The sequence below is a fragment of the Manacus candei genome, unplaced genomic scaffold, assembly GCF_025592945.1.
Source record: "Manacus candei isolate 608988 ecotype Guabito, Panama unplaced genomic scaffold, ASM2559294v1 h1tg000083l, whole genome shotgun sequence".
Taxonomy (NCBI): domain Eukaryota; kingdom Metazoa; phylum Chordata; class Aves; order Passeriformes; family Pipridae; genus Manacus; species Manacus candei.
In genome coordinates this window covers 1944468-1965988 of record NW_026138131.1, presented here as the reverse complement: position 1 = coordinate 1965988, position 21521 = coordinate 1944468, and positions in this window count along the sequence as shown.

Genomic DNA, 21521 nt, shown 5'->3' with positions numbered 1-21521 from the left:
AAGCTACCTCTGTAGCTACATCACAGACATGCCTGTGCCCATTCCTGTGCTCCAGGCTGGCCACCCACCCGAGATGGACTCAGCCCAAGGAACCCAAGAAGCATACGGAGCTTGTTCACAAATCCTCACTGGCACTGGAAACAAAGCACCATATGCTCGAGCAGCCAGAGCAAAAGAATGCATCCAAGGCAAAGGGAGGCAAGAGCAGAAGGGCAAGGGAGGTACAGAGGGAAGGCACCAGGACATCTGCTTCATGATTCCCCTCCTCCTCCTTATGGCCACTGGTGGGTAATACCAGGGGGTGCCTCTCTGACTTCACTTTCTGACATCCTGCCCCTAAGGTGGCTACATCTTCCCCTCTCTTACTGATTTTGGACATCATCACTTTCCTCCGCTTTGCCTTAGGCTTTCCTAGCCCCTTGCTGTGTTAGCTGCCTACTCAGCCCAGTGTGCAGGTGAAACCAACAGCTGTATCAGCAACAAGCATTGGGAGCGAGGAGATCAGGTCCTGTATGTGTACCATTGTCCCTAGAACAGAGCATGGCAGGCAAGCCCCCACCCCACTGTCACTGATGCATAAGTCACAAAAGTCGCCTGCATCACTGGTCTGTCACACTGGGTCTGCTGGCTCAGACTGTAGATATTCAGAGTTTTAATTAACATGGAAACAAGTAGGGCTTTCTTTTTTTAACATGTATGGTTGAGGCTGATAAAGTTTTGCATCAGTTTATTGTTTTGTGTGAGCTTATTGCCTTTGAGATATGTGATTTCCAACATGTATACTCGAGTCCAATAAAGTTTTGTATCAGTTTATTGCCTTTAAAATGTATGATTTTCACGTTTGTCCTGAATTGTATCTGCTAACATTTCTTCTTTTCCTGGACAACCAACAGAAAAATGCTTGTATTAGGAATTGAGATAAATGGTTTATTGACTCATTTGAGATATCTTTTTTTATGATATCTTTAAAGTCACTTAATACTCAATCTCATATGGCAAAAGAAAACATAAAAAAGGGACAGCATAAACATCAGCACTGCAACACACCATGAAAATGATCTCTGAAGACCCCCCCACACTGTCCAGCTCCTCATGGGGCTTCTGACCTGGTCAAGAGTCACAGATCTGTACCAGAACATCCCATGTCTCCCTGCCATCATGCTGGCCTCATGGATGAGGGATGCAAAGCATGCCTTCAGTCCCTGGGAATCACTGCAGGCGTCCCAGTGACACTTGTGTTGAATTTCCCCTCCAGGGCAGAAGAATTCAGCAAGTCTCTTATTCATCGCTTTGATGCCTGAGAATCTACAGGATTTAAAAAATGAAGTCTCTCTGACTCTTCCTTTTTTCCACTTCAGTGTTTTCCTTCCACCTTGCATTTTGCAGTCCTCTCCGAGGCCCAGCCCAGCCTGCAGACCTGTGCAGGATCTTTCATCCCACAGACCTCCCTTGGGGAGGTTGTCATGGGGCAGTTCCACAATGTACGTAAGTAAAGAAGCTATAAGGACTGCACAAGTCACACAAAACCAAACTAAATTACATACTACTTTTCACTAGGTTCTGATGACTTCAGAAGCACAGCAAGGGCCTCTGTAATACTTATGAATTACTGACATGGTATTATTTCTGTGCAGGAGCAGGACAAAATAGTTACAGAGGGGGTGCACTACGGATGTGGTACCATACAGAAAGACCTCACCATTTCCATGGAGGAATAAAAGAACCAGGCACACCTTTCTACTTTTGATGCAGGATTTGGTTTTTAGCACCTGGATAACATTACTGACCTCCAGAACATTGCTGTAGACTGTGAAGTAGTACCAAATAAAATACAAAGTTCTACATTTACTTTCTCCTGAAGATTTTTCTGTCAAACTGGGTCAACTTCTAAGTAAAGCAAGAGAGCATTTTAATCTGTCAGCACTTCAAAACCAGTCTGGTACTTGAAAATTACTTCTGGGCTTAAAAATCTTATGGACTCTGAATTTGGAAGGCAGTATTGTTGGTACATAAGATCTAATGGTATATAATTCAAAACCTGATCTTTCCTGATCTTAGCTGACCATTATTTTAGCAAATGTTTGCTTTGGTGGGGTTTGGGGGTGATATGAGCAAATGAAAGCTCCATGAAGATATTTTTGCTAACACTGAAAATGAAAAACTAAACCAACATCCCCCTAGTTTTTTAATCAGTAGCGTTTACCACCTTTAAAAAAATACACTCTATTATAGATGTGGAAGCAGATCATAAAACTGCTCTGCCCAGATCTGCAGGGGAATCAAACAGATGGCAGATCCCACTGCAATTTGGATGAAGATTTCATAGCTAGATAATCAAGAAAATAATAAAGTGGTTTCAAGGTCAACGATGAGGTGAAAACCAGATTTTCTTCAGCTAGGAGCATCTACAGCCTTTCTCACACATTTAGAGGAAACGCACCAAACTCAGAAATTCCTTCACTACCAGGAGCAAAAGCCCTCAGTGTAAGAAGATACTGCTACAGGGGAGAATTTTCTTGGTTAACTAGCTTTTTTAAAATTAAAATTTAAACTATTGTTTCCAAATAGTTGTGCATGACTATTTATGTGACTGTATGTTAGTATGTTTTTTTTGATTCAATTAAACCTACGGGGGGTCATACGCCAGATTGTAAATAATATTAGTTATGAATTTTGGCAACCAAAATGATTTTCAAATAATTGTTATTGTTATTGAATTTGTTCTGGGACCAACACTCATGTAGAGCTGTTGGCAGATGATTCTTTTCCTCTGTGCTTGTGTCTTTTATGCCCTCACAAATCCCTGAATTGAGAAGTTATAGCTTTAAATGGAAAATATCCTCCCTGATTTGTTGTGTTCTTTTAAAAATAAAAACCTCAAGCAATCCAGTTTGTGATATCCATCAGGCTCAGCTACACAGATCTGGAGGCTGTATTTCTCTCTTGTTTATGTCGCTGATCTGGTTTTAGTTAATTTTCACTTCCAGATGTCTCTTGTGCATGTTGGTTTTTTTCTTTTTCTGGTTAACAGGATATAAATCACCTTGATAGGACAGAGCTGTTTGCTCTGTTTTACTTGTTTTATTTCTGGATGTGTTTTCCAGAACCTGATCCCTCATCAGGCAAAAACGAAGTAAGTTTTACTGGCTTAAAACACAGCTTTTACTACAGTTATTTGGTGGCATGAAATATGCACAACCCAGTGAGGAATCATTTTTGTAGTCTGAGCGTTTGTCTCTTCTTTCATTAAATGCCAGATCTGCTCTGGCAAGGGTTGGATTCACCTCTCAGGCCACTGAGGAATACAAAGACTCCAGTTAGCATGGCTGAAAGAACAAAGGTGTGGGTTACTGTTATGAAGGCTGGCTCATACTTGCTGGGATAGTATATTAACTACAGAAAACAATGCTAAACGGCATCATTTTTGGTATCTCCCTTCTGTGAGAGGCAAAGGTTTTGGCTTTTCTCATTTTCAATAAAAGAGGTGTTGTACAGCACCGTTAGTAGACCTGCAATGGGGTGTCTGCCAAGCAAATCAATTCTGCACTGCATCATCTTCTGCTGAATCACTTCTGGTCCTGAGGGTTCCCTCTCAGGGAGTGGAGGATGGTGCCACTGTCCAAGCAGCTCCTCCAGGATTTTTCCTGCAGGGATTTCTGAAGAGGGGTGTTTGGGTGCAGTGGTGTCAGTTGTGCCTTAGTGAACTTGAGCAGATCCCCACCACATTTCTTCAAGTACAGGGGGGCCAGATGCCTTTGTATATGGATGTTTTAATTGCTAGATTATGTAAAGCACTGCAGCAACCAAATACTTCCTACTGCTTTCCCAAAGAACTGCTGCAGAGACACTCACATATTGCATACAAGGATCCCAGGGCACCTCGTACTTTTCTCTGAAGCTTTGAGAACTTAAAAAGGTGAGATCCAGCAATCTTGGAAAAAGCCTGAGGACTGGTCCACCAAGTAGAAAATCTCAAGGCCTGGGACAGCCCCAGGTCTGTTCTGTGTTGCCATTTCCCCATTGGTAGCACAGGGGTAATAACATTCAACTGCAGGCACTCAAAAAGAAAGAATAGAAATGCTTCTAAAATTTTCTAAAGCTTACAAAGTTATGTAGAGTCATTACTACTGCTTCTCTAACCCAAAAAAGGCTGTGATTCAGGGGCCTGCTCTTTGCAGTTATCATCTCCGGAGAGTCCTTGGTGGGACAATTCAACTTACAGCAACATTTGCTTTATTTAGGGACCATATGCAGGTGCTTTTTGGACACTCTCTGCCTGCTGACCAGCTCATCTGAACGTAGTTTGAGAAAAGCAGTCACAGAGCACATGCCAACAGCCAGCAGCATAGAGGCACATACCAGCTGTTGTCACTGAGGTTACATTTTAATTGTTATTCAGACTTGCATTATCAAACCTACTATTTTGGGTTTTGTGCTAGTCAGCCGAGGTCCTGAGCTCCTGCTGATCAAGGATCACGAAGGAGACGATGCAGCAAGTCAGTGAGATTTGTATGCTGAAAGTCACTCGTGCTTTGAGAGCCTGCCAAAAATAATGTTTCAGAGGGCATGTATAACACTGCCAAAATCAAGCTGATGAATGGCTGTATCATTGAATTTGGATGCAGAATGAGGGTCAAGTTCAGAACAGTCTAGCAGTAGGGTATTCACACAATCTGAGCAGGATGAGACCAGGGCATTTTGTAATCAACACTTATTAAAAAGAAGTTGTTTAGCCTATAGTGCAAGAGAGGGATGGCAGAGAGAAATTAAATCTGGAAGGTAAGTTTAGGGCTGTGTGGTGCCAGGCTTATCTGAGCTTTTGGGGGTTTCCTCTAGTTAGGCACAGTAAAACAAGGAAGGGAAATGCTGATGGTCTCTTCTGGAACTTGTACCCATCCAAGAGTGTGCTCTTCAATACTGGTGATGACTCTTCCAGAAGTAGAACTGTTCATGGTTAATATTGATTCAAAACACAGTAATAAGAAGCCTGTAGATTAAATACTGCATGCTGCTTTGCCTGAAGATGCGAGATATTTAAAATTAAAAAATGAGCCTTAGTTCTGAAAGAATACAGCCTTGCATTTCATTTTTTCATTGAGGAATTTTATCTCCCTGGGTAACAGGCAGGTGATACAGCAAAAAGTGTATCACTCTTTCCTGTCTAGAGAGAGGTGGCAGAGAAAAGCATGGATCAGGCACAGAAAGTGTCAGGTCCTGGCTGAACACCCTTCTGTCTTAGCTTTTGCTTTTCAGTTCCATTTACATTTTTCTCTTTAACTGGTGGGTACTTTCCCATTGCTTTTCACTGAAAGAGATTCTTTTATAAGTTACTTTGGACTAAAGCCAGTTTTAACCATTTTTATAGCTAAGGACCTTGTGACCAAGAGAGATATCACAGTAATTCAGGTCCACCATGTGATGACTTCTGAGAAGAAAACTACAAGCTTACCTAAGAGACAATGCTGCCTAAAGCAGCCACCAACCATAGTACTTCTAATTGCTATTACCTTATGAAAAGTGCAGTATCATTTCTAACACACACAAAGGGCAGTGCATGGGGGTATGTTGGGAATGCCGTGGACAATTGAATTAGAATAACTGGATATATGGTGATTGTGGCTATATCTTACTGTGGCTTTTGTGATCTCAATGATATCTTATACATCAGTCATAAGCTCTGAGTGATGACTAGCCAAATCCATAGAAAAAGGCTGAGTCCTTTTTGTGGCATTATGTTCAGATAGCATTATAGCAAACAGATGACTAAGAAAACCACTTAATGCAAATTAGTTGTTTGTACCCAGAAATCTCATGTGAGAGAGCTCATGATGCTCAATGGAAAACAAATACAACAAGAGAACAACAAACATGTAATTGAATAGAGTTTAGAGCTGAGGCTATCTATCCAAAATCGTCTGTTTAGTGTTGCTCTGATATCTAGTGATGGACAAATCCACACCACTGTATCTGGACATACTGGTTTAATAGATAGTTGTTTGTTCTACATCTATGCTTAGATTACTAAATGACTTGTGTGAGGCAAATTAAATCTCATGGCAGAATATTACATTAGAAACATTAGCTAAACCTTATAGACCTGAATTATTGCAGAGCTATTCCAAATCATGAGTGATGATTTATACCTATAGTTTTATTAATTTATTGCCTGGCCCTAAATTGGAGGGTTGCTCTTCAGAAAAATGTCTCAGTTAAAATAAGAACTGAACTCCAGAAGACAGAGGACTTTGATTCAAGATAGCAAAGAGGATAATAAGGATTGAAGAGTCTGTGAATGATGTATTAGCTTGCAGCTCGAATTCAGCTCCGGCAGAAATCTTGCCAAGATACCAAATTTTCTTATCTCTGGACAGCAGAGCTGATAGCTTTCCATTTCATTCAGAGAAGAGTCAGATTTTGAACCGTGTACTAAACAGTTATCAGTGTGTCCCTCTTCTACCCAAACAAGTCCATTTCAGTTATCTTTAAGGTCAGAGCTAGAGCAGGGCAGTTCACGTAAGGAGTTTGTCTTTAGCTGCCCAGCTCCTGCTCAGGCCCTTCTTTCTGTGAGCCTTGGAAGGACCACAAATGTTGTGTCTCTGGTCAAGGACTTCACCACATCTCAGGGATTCATCCTCTTCCTCACTGCTGCCAGACATCCATCTTGGGGATCTGGGCTAAAGTGTTGGTTGCTTTGTTCCTGATCTCCCTGTGTTTCCTCGCACCCTCCCAAACACCCACAGTGGGGTTAACCACCACATTAGTACCAATTCCTGCAGCATGGATTTGTCTGTGTACAAGCACTGATAAACGGTCCCTCTCCAAATATCCCTGTGAACAAAGAGTGGCAATTCAAATGTTTGTTGAAACACAAAGGGATTTAAGCCTGGCTGAGCAGGATCTGTCTGCTTAGGCACAAATATTTGAGGGGACGTTTCTCCATCATTTTCTCAGCTAATTTCCAGGGATATACAAAACTGATTATCTAATTGATGACTCACTGTCAGTGTCTATGATCAAAAAATACTGAAAGCCTGCAGAGAGAAGTATATTTCATTCTCCTGTGTAAAACTGAAGGTGACACTTCAAAGCGTGGAGGGTGAAGGTCGGCCTTCATAGCAGCACGGAAGAAGAGGTGACTATACTTTCATTAGACAAAGAGGTCACATTTTTAAAGGTCAAATCCTTCATCTTCAATTTCCTAGCTGCAATCCAGCCAGTGCTTTGAAATGCATTGCTGCTCTAGCTGTAAATAACAAAACCTAAATTCAGGCCAGTTTATGGAGCAACACTCAACACTATGGTTTACATGGCATGTCTTCTTTTGAGGCTCATAAAAAACAAATTTATCCCAGGAGGTGCTGCCTTACAACTGATGTCAGATTATTTTAGAATCAGAGATTGGAAATTAACATCTTGGCAACGGCGAAAACTGCTCTGTGTTTAGAGAGCAGGAAGTTAAATGCCTGCATCCATTTTTCCACCTTCAGCTGTGCAGCAGTGCTAAAAACAGACAAAACCAACAACAGCTTGCCTGCTTTTATGAATTCAGGTTGCCCTAATTTGTGTGGCTGTACATGCCTGTGCAGCTACTCTGGGTGAATGGAAAGAAGAGCTCCACATAGAAAAACTGGAGTGTTTTTTGGGGCTGGCACTGGCTTAGAGGGGTACAGGCAAAGATTGGTTAGTGCAGCTGCAAAAAGCGTGGCTCACACATCAGAAAATAGGACTGTGATGCATTTGGAGTAGGCAGATGTGCTTTGTGAATAGGGGAGTAAGTAGGGCTGCTGGACGTAGAGCACAGCTGTATATGCTATATATGGATGATGTGGAAGAAGAGCCACATGGATAGGCTTGTCTTTGCCATATTAGACAGGCTTGCCTTTGGTATTGTCTAACCTAACCTTTTTTATAGAATTTATAGGCTTTTTTATAGAATTTATCAAAATGAATAATAAAGCAAACATAAATTGAAAGCAAGCGTGCTTGCTTTATTAGCTTATTTACAAAGCTAATAAAATGCAAAAAATACAGTAATCAAATTACGTTCTCAAGTAAAAATGAATCAATAGATTAATAGCTTCAAAGTGCTTCCGTACCAAATTAACAAAATAAGCAATCAAAGAAAATGATGAGGCTGTCACTGTCACTCTCAGTCCTTGTCACTAATGAAGTTATGCTAAGTGAATCAGAGGAAGAGTTGTTTGCTTTCAGGCCAAAACTATCTGGCATCCTACCCAAAACACCCCTTTCACTCAGCTGGGGAGCAGCACAGGTCACACCACATGTTTGATTTGGACTTAGACTCTTACCAAGCAAGGATGAGAGAGGTGAGCGATATTCCTCTTTCAACATAAGTTGTGCTCAACTACCCAGGTGTAAACAGCGACTCTTGCCATAATATTTTTCAGTCTTGTGGCTGTTTCAGCGTGATGGGTGTTCTTACCAACTCCCCTGCCTGTTTATACAATTTGTGGGATAACAAATCCACCTTTTAACACAGGTGGCATCGCTAAATACTGTGTGATGGCAGCTTTAGAGCAGCTTTTGTCTTCATCAGAACTTCCTGACTAACTTAGTGGCAGGCTGACATTTGTTTTTTTGAAACTGTGAAAGATGTTTCTCCCTGAGATGTACACAAACACTCCTTTGTAACTGGGGGAGGAGGGTGGCAGGTAGAAGAGAAAAAATAATTGGACTAAAGTCAACCTGGCAGAGGAGCAATTCATTTGGGAGCCAGCAGCTGTGCCTGGGAGCTGGGAAAGTGCCCGTTGGCCTGTGCTGTACCATCCCCAGGGGCCAGGCAAGTGCACAATGGCCCAGGCTGGATCACACTGAGTCCCTCAAGCAGAACTGCTCAGGTGCCACTTGATCCACTGCTGGTGACACAAATTAACGGGAGGCAATATGGGGAAAAATAGGGAGAGTTGGAGAACATTGCTCGACAGTCCCCAGGAAACTATGCACTAGGAGAGGCTGCACTTTCTGATGACTGTCATATTCCCTTCCTGAAACAAAACTGAACCCCAATGAGTGCTGGGGATAAGAAGGGCTGGATTTATGCTCCGTAGGGATATGCTGAGAAAAATGTTTCTGGATGTTTCTCTCACTGAAATATCTCACTAGGAGAGTACAAAGGCAGATACTACAGGGTTTATCGAAAGAAAGAGCTTTCAACCCATCAGAGAGCAATAATGTGCTGCCCAAGGAATATGAAGATAAGCTACTATAATTTCATGCTGTGTTATTTTATTCCATAAGACAAACTATTACTTGCTTTCATAAATTTATAACGGTGACCATACAAATTATGGTTTGATGTCAGAGTCAGTCTCCTGGTTTAGCTAGTAGCAGAGGAAAAAGGTAATTGCAAAATTTACAATGACAATAAAACAGCAAAGCTAGGTGGTTATATTAGCAATTATTTCTGACATGTGAATGTTTCCACTACAGCTAATTTTCAAGAGGAAATTTCTTTCAAAGAAAAATCCTTCCCAGGATCCTAATAAAGGCCAGAGGAAATGGATGGTAAACCTCATTGCAAATTGGGTGAGCAGCATGAACAAGAGATATCAGGAAAGCTAGCTGACATGTAACTTGCTGCTCCCTAATAGCTTCAAAGAGAGGATGTCAGTCAAGGACCGACTGTGACAAGAGCAGGCACCAACCTGGTTGTCATTGCTGGGGTAGTAACTGGAGTCTTTGGATATGCAGTAAACAAATAATGCAAGAAATTAGTTCAACAACACTCCTCTGAGCAGATCACCACAAGCAACAACTAAACATTTCTAGCAGATAGAGGAAATCCCCCACATCAAATCAGGGTGGCTACCAGGAGTGCAGTGACCTGCTTCTTTTCTGATATTGTTCTAAAAAGCTGGGAGGACACTGAGCGCAGTCTCTCTGGGACAATGGTATTGACTTTAGTAACTCTTTAGAGTGGGATGAGCCAATAGAAAGTGGGCTGTGGTACAGTACAAAATAAAATGTTCTAGGGCATTCTGACTATTGAAATAGGTACTTGTTTTACATGGCTCAGAATACTGTTATTAAAATAAATATTTGTTGCTAAGATACCCTGTTAGTTCAATAGCCTTGAAATCTAGCTGGTGTCATTAGATTGGAGGTATAGATATTTTATAGATATGTCATTGCAGCCATTGCAGGCAGACCTAGGAGGCAGGGAGGGAACTCCTCAAACACTAATAAGAAATAAAGCAGCTGCTAGCAGCAGCTCTGACCTGGAGGGCAAAGCTATCCTTGGAAGACAAGCAGCTTGCTGAGTGGGAGCAGGAGAGAAGAGCGAGAGGAAAAAAACAGTGGTAAAAGAGGAGGGAGAAAAGCAGCAGGATGAGCCACAAAGGAAGGGAGAGTGTTGCCTGGTAAATGCCACTGCAGCTGCAGCTCTGCTGACCTAGGCTGTGTTCACATAAGCCCATGAGGAGGAGCAGCAGAAACAGAACTTGGAGACAGAGGGGTGGTCTTCTGACACCAAAGATCTCTTATCCATACTACATGAAATTCAGGGGTTTTACTTGAATCTGGCTCTGGACTTGCCCCATGAGCTGAAGTCCAGTCAGAGGCAGGAGCACCATAGATGCACTTTTGCTGTGTGTCCTCCTGAGACAGCGGTGTCCAAGGATAAACAAGCACCCAAAGGTTCTTTGCCCAGAGGATGGTTGAGCACTGAACAGGCTCCCCAAGGAAGTAGTCACAGCACCAAGCCTGACAGAGTTCAAGATGCTTTTGAACAGTGCTCTCAGGCACATGGTGTGATTCTTGGAGCCGTCCTGTGCAGGGCCAGGAGTTGGATTTTTATGATTCTCGAGGGTCCCTTACAACTCAGAATATTCTGTGATTCAATTATCTGCATAAGATCAGCACCAACCTGCTTCTCAGACCTCGAGTCCATGGGGTAGAAACATTTTTTCCAGCCTTCCTAAAGCAAATTCTCTGTAGCATTAAGATGGGGGAGAAGGCATCCCTAGAAGCTTCCAGATATGAATTCAGCATCTTTGATTGAACATCTCTTTCTCTCTCTCCATTGATAATTTAAGAAATGAGTAGGAAATGCTGAATGACTCATTCCACCAGAGGTACTGCTTTTCTGAGGTGGATCAGCAGCTTTTTAAAGAAAAGGCAGTGGCAATAGCTTGTTTTTCTTCATCTTCCATCTCACCGTATAATAAGACTAGAGAGAGGAAAATGTGCCTTGAATGTGAACAGCTTTGGCTCTGCGCTTTCCTCAGCCTGAGAAGCTCTGGTTTTGTCTGATATGAGAGTATGTCAAACTCAGTAAGGAAGGAAGCCAGGGAGGGAGCATGAGGAACCCTCTGTCCCTCCTGCTGGCAGGGGAACCCTCTGCTATTATTTAGCTCTCAAACCTCATGAGGTTCAGCAAGAAAGCTAACAACAGAGTCTGAGTCTCATCTGGGAAGTGGAAGGAAGCTCTGCCCCCTGCAACATGTCAGTAGTAACAAAAGGGGTCACGAGTAGGACCCAGGGTGTAGGGTAGGAAAAGACACTGACTGCCCCTTCTTGAGGGCTAACTGGAGCCATTTTGCTCTTGTCTCTTCTGCTTCTTGCTCCATCCCTCTCACCTTCCAACCAGAGATGGAACAGGGTAAGCATGGCAGTTCTTTGCATGTTTAGGTGTCTACCAGAACAGGTCCCAGGGTTGTACCATAACCTGCTCACACAACCAAACACCAGAAAGGCTCCAGTCTGCAGATCTCCTTAACAGCAAGCACAGGAAACATTGAAAAAACATCACCTCTCTCTTGCTAGAGACTGACACAAAAAGGGAAAGCACAAAAGACAAAGCACTAGGGTTGAGACAAAGAAGTCCTGGGGCAATGCTGGCAGACAAAGGAAATTTTACATATATTTGCTGTTTCTTGGTGCTGTAGCAGATGATATTTCTCATTTCAATTTATACCATTTCATTACAAAGGGCTTTTTCAGGCAGTAACCCTTGCTGTAGCAGTTTAAGATGTTGTTGCCTCCAGCTGCCTGCTCTGTCCCCCTGTTCAAAGTTACAACCTTTTATGAGCCAGCGGAAGGAGACATGCACCCAACTTCAGCTGCACCCAACTTCAGCTGCTCCCTTTCACAATCTCACACATTAAGGTATTCAGCTAATGCTGTGGATCATAATTTGGAGCAACCAAAGAAGACGTGACATTTCCTTCTCCTCACGTTGCTAACCTTTGCAACTGGAAGTGAGTGACAGCTGGATCTGGTCACATATTAAAGCAGTTGCTCAAGTTTCTCAAAGCTCATGAGTGGCAGTCGGGAGCAGTGCTGGTTCTAGGAGGTCTTACATAGTAATAAAGGTAAACTGATTTGAACAACACACTTTGCTCTTGGGTGTGTAGCTGTATCAACATTTCTACTCCTTGCACTCCTAAAGAAAGCAAAACTATATTTTATGAGCTGTCCCAGCAATCATGAACTCTCACCAGTATGGCTGGATCTGCACCAGAGCCTTCTGCTGACACAGCTAAGACAGTCTAGGATTGTTCTTCTTCTCCCTCCTATCAACACACCAAGCTGGAAAATGTCTGTTGTAGAGACAGGAATAACAGCAATCACAATAGTCGGTCTTTTCTGCGGTGCTCCAATTTAAACAGGGTCATACAGGCAGTATCCATGGGTGCAGTTTTACTGCAGAGATCAATTTCAGTGCCCTGCAGAATTCGACTAGTGGTAATGTAGTGCGGTTTTAAAATTAGAAAGCCCAATTATGGCCGGGCTCTGTCTGCACAGCTCTCTGGTCTGGTGGTTGGAGCCACCAGCATGTTCACGTGAGAGCAGAAATCTGCCAGAGGCACCCTGTAGCCAGCCTTTGAAAACAAAATATTGGGAGTGCACATGAAGAGGAGCACAAAATTACGTGTAGCTGCTGTGCTGTCTGCTTGTATAACCATTTTTTTACTCACAGAGAAGTGATTCTGGCAGAGTATAAATTCTGCCACAACAGTTCTGAGAACAGTGCTGAAGGAGAAATGTGTGGATTAGCAGGGATAGCTAGTGAAGCACTCATGTCACCTCTCTGCAGGGCGATGGAAATATTGTATTATTACTAACCTACTCTAGGAAATGGAAGTCCTCCATCATTTTCCTTGTCCCTCTGTTTTAATAATGACAGTAGTGAACACAGTCCTCTGCAGACTAAGAATCTGTGGACAAATTCCTAAATTCATTAAAACTAAGCAGACAAACTCTTGATCCTACTGACTTCAGTGGGGCATGGATTTCACTTTGTGTTCACAAACTTGACTGTGTGTATAAAGTCCTTTCACACTGTGTTCTGCTCTTGTGTAATAGTTAAATTTTTTCCCAGTATTAATGTTTGACATAGATCTTTTTCTAAAAAACAGTTTTAACGTAGGGCTAATTGGTTCCAGTTCTGCCCTGAGTTGCTGGTAACTGAACCATATTTCCTTTGCAGAAGAGTGATGCTTGGGGATGTTATTATCTAAACCTGGGACCAGGAGGCAAAGAATCCACTGTGTCATTGCCCACCACCCCTGCAGCCATTTAAAGCAGTATGTGCAATGTTTCCCCATTCCCCACCAGTGATAGTCTGTGCTCACCTTCCAGTGGTGTGAAGAACAGCCCATTTTGCTGACCAGTGGAGACAAGTTCCACAGATACCCACTTTCTGATCTTGCCTCTCCTAATGACTCCTCAGTAGTCCTGACTCCTCAGAATCTCCCCTTTTTCTTATGTTTATAAGTCAAGGATAATATTTATACACTCTTTCACCTGTTACGATGACTATTAATTGCTGTTCAGGCACTACTCTGAAGTTAATGTACTGTGCAAGTACTAAGTGTAATTTAACTACCGAATATTTAAATTATTTGACTCTATAGACTATTTTTAACTCTTGTTTCTTAGTCTGTACAGAAAACTTACCTATTTCTTTCAGTCTGCAGAAGTCTGTGTTAATGGCAACAGATATATATGTTTTAAAGATGGCTGTTACAGAAATATGAGACTCTCTAGATGCCTAGAAAACAGAGAAATAGTTGTAACATCTTCTATATCCCCTAGTACACCTTCTTTCTTCCTGCCACCTCCCTTCCTTTTTTCACACTGCATGGTGTGATTTTCCCACCAGTTGCTACAATAAACCTACCTGGTGGTTCTACCTATCTGGGAACAGCTTGGTCTTAAGATTAACCTGTCCCTAGTCTTACTTTCAGAGCTCATTTCATTTCTATCTTCTAATCTCATACCAGTCTCCTAATTCCTTTCAAGTTTTAGACTAAGGAAAATAAATTCTCTCTTTTTAATGATTTATGACTGAAAATCATCAAGGATTTGGCTGAACTCTATGTGCAGGGCTCAGATAGACGGTTTCTATGTTGTCAGCTATGTCAGTCATGGTTGGGCTGAATGGATGTTGCTTGGTCCCTGGCTGCCTGCACTGATTCATGACATTGAGAGAGTGTGTGTGTGTGTGTGTGTGTGTGTGTGTACACGGGTGGAAACAGGCAGAGAGCTGCACTTGTCCATTTCATGCTGACCTGATTCTCAGGAAAATTGAGAAAAACAGTGTCTGTGCTGTGAGGGCCCTGGGGACCACCACTGAGGGAACTGTATTTACTTATTGAGCAGATTACTGTCATTATCGTGCCTCTTCTCTCTGGTGTCTGCGGGGTTGTCTCCACGGTCTAGAGAAGAGCAGCACTTACTCTGTGAAGAATTCAGAAGGTCCTCCTTCCCCATGTCTATAGCAGTCAGGAAGAACAGGGTCCTAATATTTGTAGCCAGATAAAAGCAAAAAAAAGTCATACTCCAAAAACCACAGTGAGGATTTAAGGGAATGGGTGAGAGTTGCATGCTCAGCTGCTTGTCTTTATGACCAAAGAGGATAAATGTTCAGATGGAAAAAGGTTGTAATAAATTTCTCTACTGGATATTTCCCTTCAACAGACACTTTTGGTGAGTTTACAGACACTAACTCAAGATATGTCCATAATTTCTCAAATTCTCAAATCTGTGCACTGCCAATAACTCTATTCAGGGAGTACCAGATAAAATCCGAAAGACTCAGTGACCATCCTCTGCCAGACAAATAGCACAACTGCTGCAAATGAACCTGGGGAAAAGGAGACCAGTGTGTTTATGCAGGAGTGGAAAGAGGACCAGGAGTCTTCTCAGGCTGTTTCCTAACCTAGCTGTTGCCCTTGAGATCCCCCTGCCTCAGGTAAGGCGTGGTTCAGGATGATATAGAGCCTTCAGTGCCTCAGGAAGTATCTTTTTCTGGAGGAACTGTAGGAAGAAAACACACATGCAGTAAGTTAGAAAGCAACACAGAGCCATCAGCTGGTTCCTCTGGCCTAGTCCCCGAGGTAGAGGCCAGAGAGGCAGACCAAGATAAATGGCCATCCCTCCACCCTTGTCTTGATTCATGCACAAAGCCAAAAGTCAGCTATTTTTCTGGGAAAAAAAAAGTAAGCTGTACAATATTTTTTGTCCCAGAAAAGCCAAAATATCTGGAAAGAGGTTTCTTCTCTCCATTGAGGGGTGTTTTGAGCAGACTGACAATTGCAAGACTGGGGAGAGGAGAAGCCTGTAACAGGGGGATCATACTAGTTTGAAATACTCCATATGTGTCTTTTTCTGGGCCAGGTTAGTGGGTTCACTGAGGCTCTCCTGGATAAAAAGGGACATTGTAGTGGAGCCTCTGGGGAGGGATGTCAGCTCTCTCCTGTGCTAAAGGAGATTAAGACTCAAGAGGGACCTGAGTGAGTGAGAGGTAATTTCTGGTATAATAACAACAGGGTAGTGGTGTGCCTGTGCAAACTGGCACTGCAACAGGGGGGACTTAGCAGCAGGGACAGGGACAGCACTGACTGTGCTGATGGTGCTGTTGAACATGGGTTTGTGTGTGTGTGTACAGACATATTCATGTCTTCCCTAAAACCAGAGTGGTTGGGTTGAGGATGAATATGTCTGAGGAAGGATAACCGCACACTAAGGGTGAGGAGGGGAGGTCAGCAAGCAAGGCTCCTACTAAGGGAGCAGCAGGTGAAGGGCAAGTCAGCTGTGGAGAGGGGCAGCCCTGCACCCAGGAAAGGTGGTGTTTAGAAACTCATGGAGGCAGCTATGAATGGAGCCTCAAAATAGCAAAAACCTGTTATATAATAATGCATATCCACATGTGCTACCATGGCATGGAAGGTGTGAGACCCTCATACTGGATGAATAGTACCAATTTAGGAGTAAAAACATGGAGAACTGACAGCAGACAGCGTGGGTCTATGCTATAAGGAGAAATGCATGGAAAGGACAGGAACAAAATAGGAGACAGAAATAGCTGTGTACTGCACCCAGTAGCTACAGAAAAGAAACAATACTTAGAAAAAGCAAAGCTTCTGTCTTGCTGGGAAGAGAAAACTGAGCAAAAGGGTTTTCCACTGGAAAAGGAAGAGATAACCTGTTCAGAAGAGGGTATCTTCAATGACATCTTTTTCTTGATATGACAGTTACTGTGTTGAGTTTTGAGGTAGGAATCATGCTACAGTAGGACAAATAGTTAAATGTGCCTGAATAATTAAGCACATCTTAACAGAAAGGAAGGAGTACTGGAGACTGGAAAATGGGAAATTGTCATTCCACAGAGAAAAAAGGGGTTGAGTAACAGTCAGAATGACTCTTTGCATATTCCCAGCATGTCCATACAGCAGCTTCAGCAGTCATGTAGTAATCAGTTAGAGTCAGGGTGCATTTGAGCTGTTACAAAATACATGGTTTGATTTAGTTCCATGCCACAGCTCTTCTGCTATTGCTGTTATGGTTTTCCATCAGTATATAATACTCTGCCTAGCTGTATTTTAATAGCACACTATGGGCAGCTCTCTGCTCTGCTGAAAACACAGTATTTAAACAAAGAACTGTGAATTTTTAACCTCCTCATATTTTATGACTAAGACTATTGAATTTCTTATAGCACTCCAGTGTTTTTCTGCAGAAGTCACAGTGGCCTTTCACTAATAGGCAGTATAACTTGTTGCTCCATTATAACATGGCCTCATCTTACCAAGTTTGAAACTTGGCAGATGAGAAATAGAAAGAGAGACAATACCAGGGACTCTCCCAGAGGCTTCTTGAAGGGTCAGACATTAATTACAACACGGGCAGAAATGTGTAGGGGGTTACTGTTTCAGGACATACACCAGAAAAATGTCCATCAGGAAAGCTGATGTGATCTCAAATGAGACTCTATAAAAGCCTGAACTCACAGGTTTTTAGGATGTTTGGACGTTTGGACATTGGCTGAGCCTGGAGGAAGAATTCACAGGAGCAGTTAATGCAAGCAGAGATACCAGTCCTCCTGCTGGTGCCTGAGTGGGCTCATTCACTCTTTGTCCTCACCCCCAGCTTGAGTTCAGTGTCATATAGAGACAGATTCATGGGTCATTCCAGCTGGATCAAATTGTCCAGCCTACCTTTCAGACACCTCTGAATTGCTTTCCAGCCCTGAGCATGTAGAGGCTACACGTGAAGAAAAATAAAGCCATCCATACCTGGCGTGCTGAGGGACCTTGGAAGACACACTCTCTGACTCAGGCTGGTCTGCCACCACCATGGCAGAGCCACAAGTCTGTTCCAGCTCCTGCAAAGCCGCTGATGCAAATGCCCAGCAATGAGGGTACCAAAAGCTCATTAGTAGCTCTTAACACAGAGGTTTGGAAGCATCATAGAAAACACAAAACCTCTGATTGCAGGAAACTAGGATGAAGTCCTAACACCCTGGGAGAAAGGAAAAGCCATGTTCTAACATCCCTTTCAGAACAAGTCACAGAGGCTTTCAGCTGCTGTGATTGTGCCTGGCTGAGGGTGCCATTAATAGAGAGGGGGCAATACCTCCCTGAAGTCACATCTCCAAACTGAACATAACTAGGTGACCATGTCATCTGCAGTAAAACAGGATACAAGCAAGAGTTTGTGTCAGGATATGTTTCTGGATGACACAGTCATGGAAATGACCACCTGTCAGCACATTTTGGGAACACAGCACCAGGTCTTCATCAGCCAAGAAGACATGTGACAGAACATCGAACTGTGTGATGCTATAGACATGCCTGTAGCATGACTGAGAAGGGATATCCATACACAAAGCTGGTATATTTTAATTCAGGACAGGACCAGATTTGTATCAAGTCAGGTGGTGCTCCATTTAGATTAATTTTTATCCAGTTTTTTTTCTCTAGGTAAACTTGAACTTCTGTTTTATGTAAATGTGGTTATAATTTTGCGAGACAGCAATTGTCTCTTCTATCCTCCTTGGGCTTTCCATTTTGTAATGATAATCCCAAAGCAAAATCTCATTAATGTCTTCTGAAAAGAGTTCACAGAGTTGTGATTTTCATCAGAGCAGCTGATTTCTCATTCCAGACTCGGTGAGCATCACAGAAGCCAATGCAGGGACTTGGCACAGCAGTACTCACCAGTTCTGGGATGATTGGCCTGTCAGGCACGCATGTAAACAGCATCGTGTCTGTGATAAGCAACTTCATCCTCATTATCCTCTCTTGAAAGCCTATACCACTTTCTGATTACTTTCAGAGGAGTGGGTAAGGGCCCTGTCATTTTGCATTGCTTAATGCTTTCCATTACAAAAGACCATCCTGGGGTTTCACCAGAAACTTTTGTATATTCAGTGTTTTTCCATGGGGTGGATGGAGTTGGATTTTCAGCAGCAGCAAAGCCTTTTGCCTGGAAGAGTGGAATTCTTGTTAGGTTTCTGTGAAAAAGTATATCGTCCTCAAAAAATCACCCTTAATTTTAATCTTTGGGAAAAACTTGCTTCCTTGCCAGCATCAGCTTTCTGAGGATGGGCTGTGGCTGTAGCAAAACTATTCATCTTACTTCTCTTGGGATGCCTTGGTATCTCTGATGAAGCAATCAGTGATGGGAAGAGAAACAGGCCAGGGGCCTTCCTCTCCCTGTACAGACATTACTCTGAGCCCTGTACACAGCAGCAGAGCACCTTCTCTTCTGGGACACCATGTTAAACACCAATATTCCCCCTCCTCCCTTCAGATCCTGGTTCCCCACATGTGCTGCAGGGACCTCCTATCTCCAGAAAATAAGTAAGGAGCATTCTGAGCACGAAAGTCCTGGATATATCCATTCCCCAGCCTGGAGGGGCTCAGTTCAATTGTCCAAACACAACTGTCTTGTGCTGTTTCAGACACCCTCTCCTCTCCTGCAGATTTCTGTGGGACTGAAGGAAAAGCAGACCTGCAATCTTCTGGGGAAGTAGCTGGAGAGTAAATTGGATTCCCTAGAGTATTTAGTGCAGCAACAGAAGTCCATGATCAGAGAACAGATTAAGATGCTCCTATTCATCCTCACTTTCAGACACCTACACATAGTTGTCCTCAGTATGGGTACCTGCAGGAGGAGTAAGTGTCTTATCTGTTATTGCTGTCACAGGAGAACCATTTAATATGACTGAAGAACTGTGAATGCACCAGAAATCCCATTCTAGGGAAGCACAGTAGACCCAAATGACTACAGTGGTGGGATAGGTAAGTGGTTCACGTGTAGACAGATATTCCAGCAACACCCAAACTAGGGGTCTGGATCTGGAGCTGAGTCCCATCCTCTGTGTCTGTAGCTTGAGTTCAAGTCCTTCTCACAATGTCGGCAGGTTGCTACACTTATGTATAATTTGTTCTTCAACATTCACCACCATAGGATTAAAAATGGGGAATTACATTTAAAAAACCCAAAACATGCAAAAAAATGTATGTTAAGCAACAATATTCAAATTGAAAAGTCAAACACTTGAAAATTAAAAGTTCTGTATGTAGTTACCCCTGCAACACCTAATTCAATTATCTTGTGAATATATTGCAATTTTCTATATTTTATTTTCTATAAATTTTAATTTATATTTAAATTTTTTCATATCCACCTCTCTCTTAATCTTGCATTTCAAATTACTTTCTTGCAATGTTTCATGATGCATTATTAATATAAATATAGCAATACAAATATATTACAAATACCTCTATACAAAACCTTTATTTATTTAGGTGGCAAAGTCAAGCGCTTGAGAGTTAGGAAGTGCCAGATGTACACACTGCAAGCACAGCGAGAGACATTCTCTATCCCAGAAATCTTATGAATCAAATTAACACATGATGAACCATCTGCTACAGGGATAGGATGGGAAGACAAAAATAATAGTGACCAGGACAAGTTATATAACCTGGGTATGAGCACTAAGAGAAAATGAGTGATTGCCTTTGTTTTCTTCTAAGTGGTTTCAGGAGACCTCTTGGCCCTGGTGCTGTTGACATTCCTGGAATAATATTCTGCATATTGCACTGATCCCTGGATCTTCTGAAATAGCATCTTCAGAAGTAGTGTGCCTGTGGGGACTCACAGATGCCTTCCTCAAATACTTGTCGACAGACACATTCCTGGTGTTAGGAACCTATGGTACTAAGCAGGAGTTTCTTTAGCAAAAGTACTGCAAGTAAAAAAAAAAGAAAGGATATTTCATGTTACAGAACAAGACTGGGCTCCAGTGTAAGGGCAGCCCACCCTGAGTCCACAATCCCAAAAAGCCAGTGCTTTGCAGTGCAGATCCTGCCATGAGTGGCCTCACATCACTATGAGCTGGCACATGCTTGGATTAATCTTCTTCTTCATTCTGAGTGTTATTTTCAGGGGTGGATGTCTGAGCACGGGTGTGTGCACACAACAGTGAGCATTGTATGCAGGGTTGTGATACCAATCTCTGGGTCTCTGTCTGTAAGTACCTCCTGCAGGGTCTAGTGACAGAGACGTTGACACTGCCTAGGACTCCACATGGATTACTTTAGGCATCGAGGATGGAAAAAAAAAGGATATAAAATAGGATTAGGTTCTCAATTCCATTCCCTTACCAGTTGTTCCACCAGATCTAACACGAGTCCTGATATCTGTGTGATGCCTCTGTTTTTATGTTCATGCACAAACATCTTGACAATGGGAATGTAGAAAGAGACAGTAATGTGATTCCCTGTCCCTTTTGCTAGACTGGATGAAAGCCATTCTTTTGCCTCCAATGCATCTTTTCTCCAGCAGGCTCCGCAGGGCATCCCAAGCTGCTCTGTGCTACAGGTTTCTCAAGAAGGTACTGGTGGAAAAGTAGACTCCTGAGAACACTGGCTTTTCAAAAACTGTCAGAATTACTGGTTCATCAATCCACCTACTGATTTCAGTTTCAGATTTGTGCCTTTAAGGGGGGACCCAGGGGTATTTCCCAGCTTCTGGATCTGTGTGTGTGCCTTCTTCCCACCTCCAGACCTGGGTATACATCAGCCTCCCACTCCCGCAGCCCAAATTCCAAAAGCCTGCATGAGCTCACCAGACAGCAGCAGTGACGCCCTTTGCCTGTTTTACTCACTGAAAGGAGAGCAGGTGTGCAGGGCTCACCACAGTGCCAGCATGGCCTGTGCTACCTTATCACTGCCCAGTCATAAAGACTTCACACTCTACCGCAATCT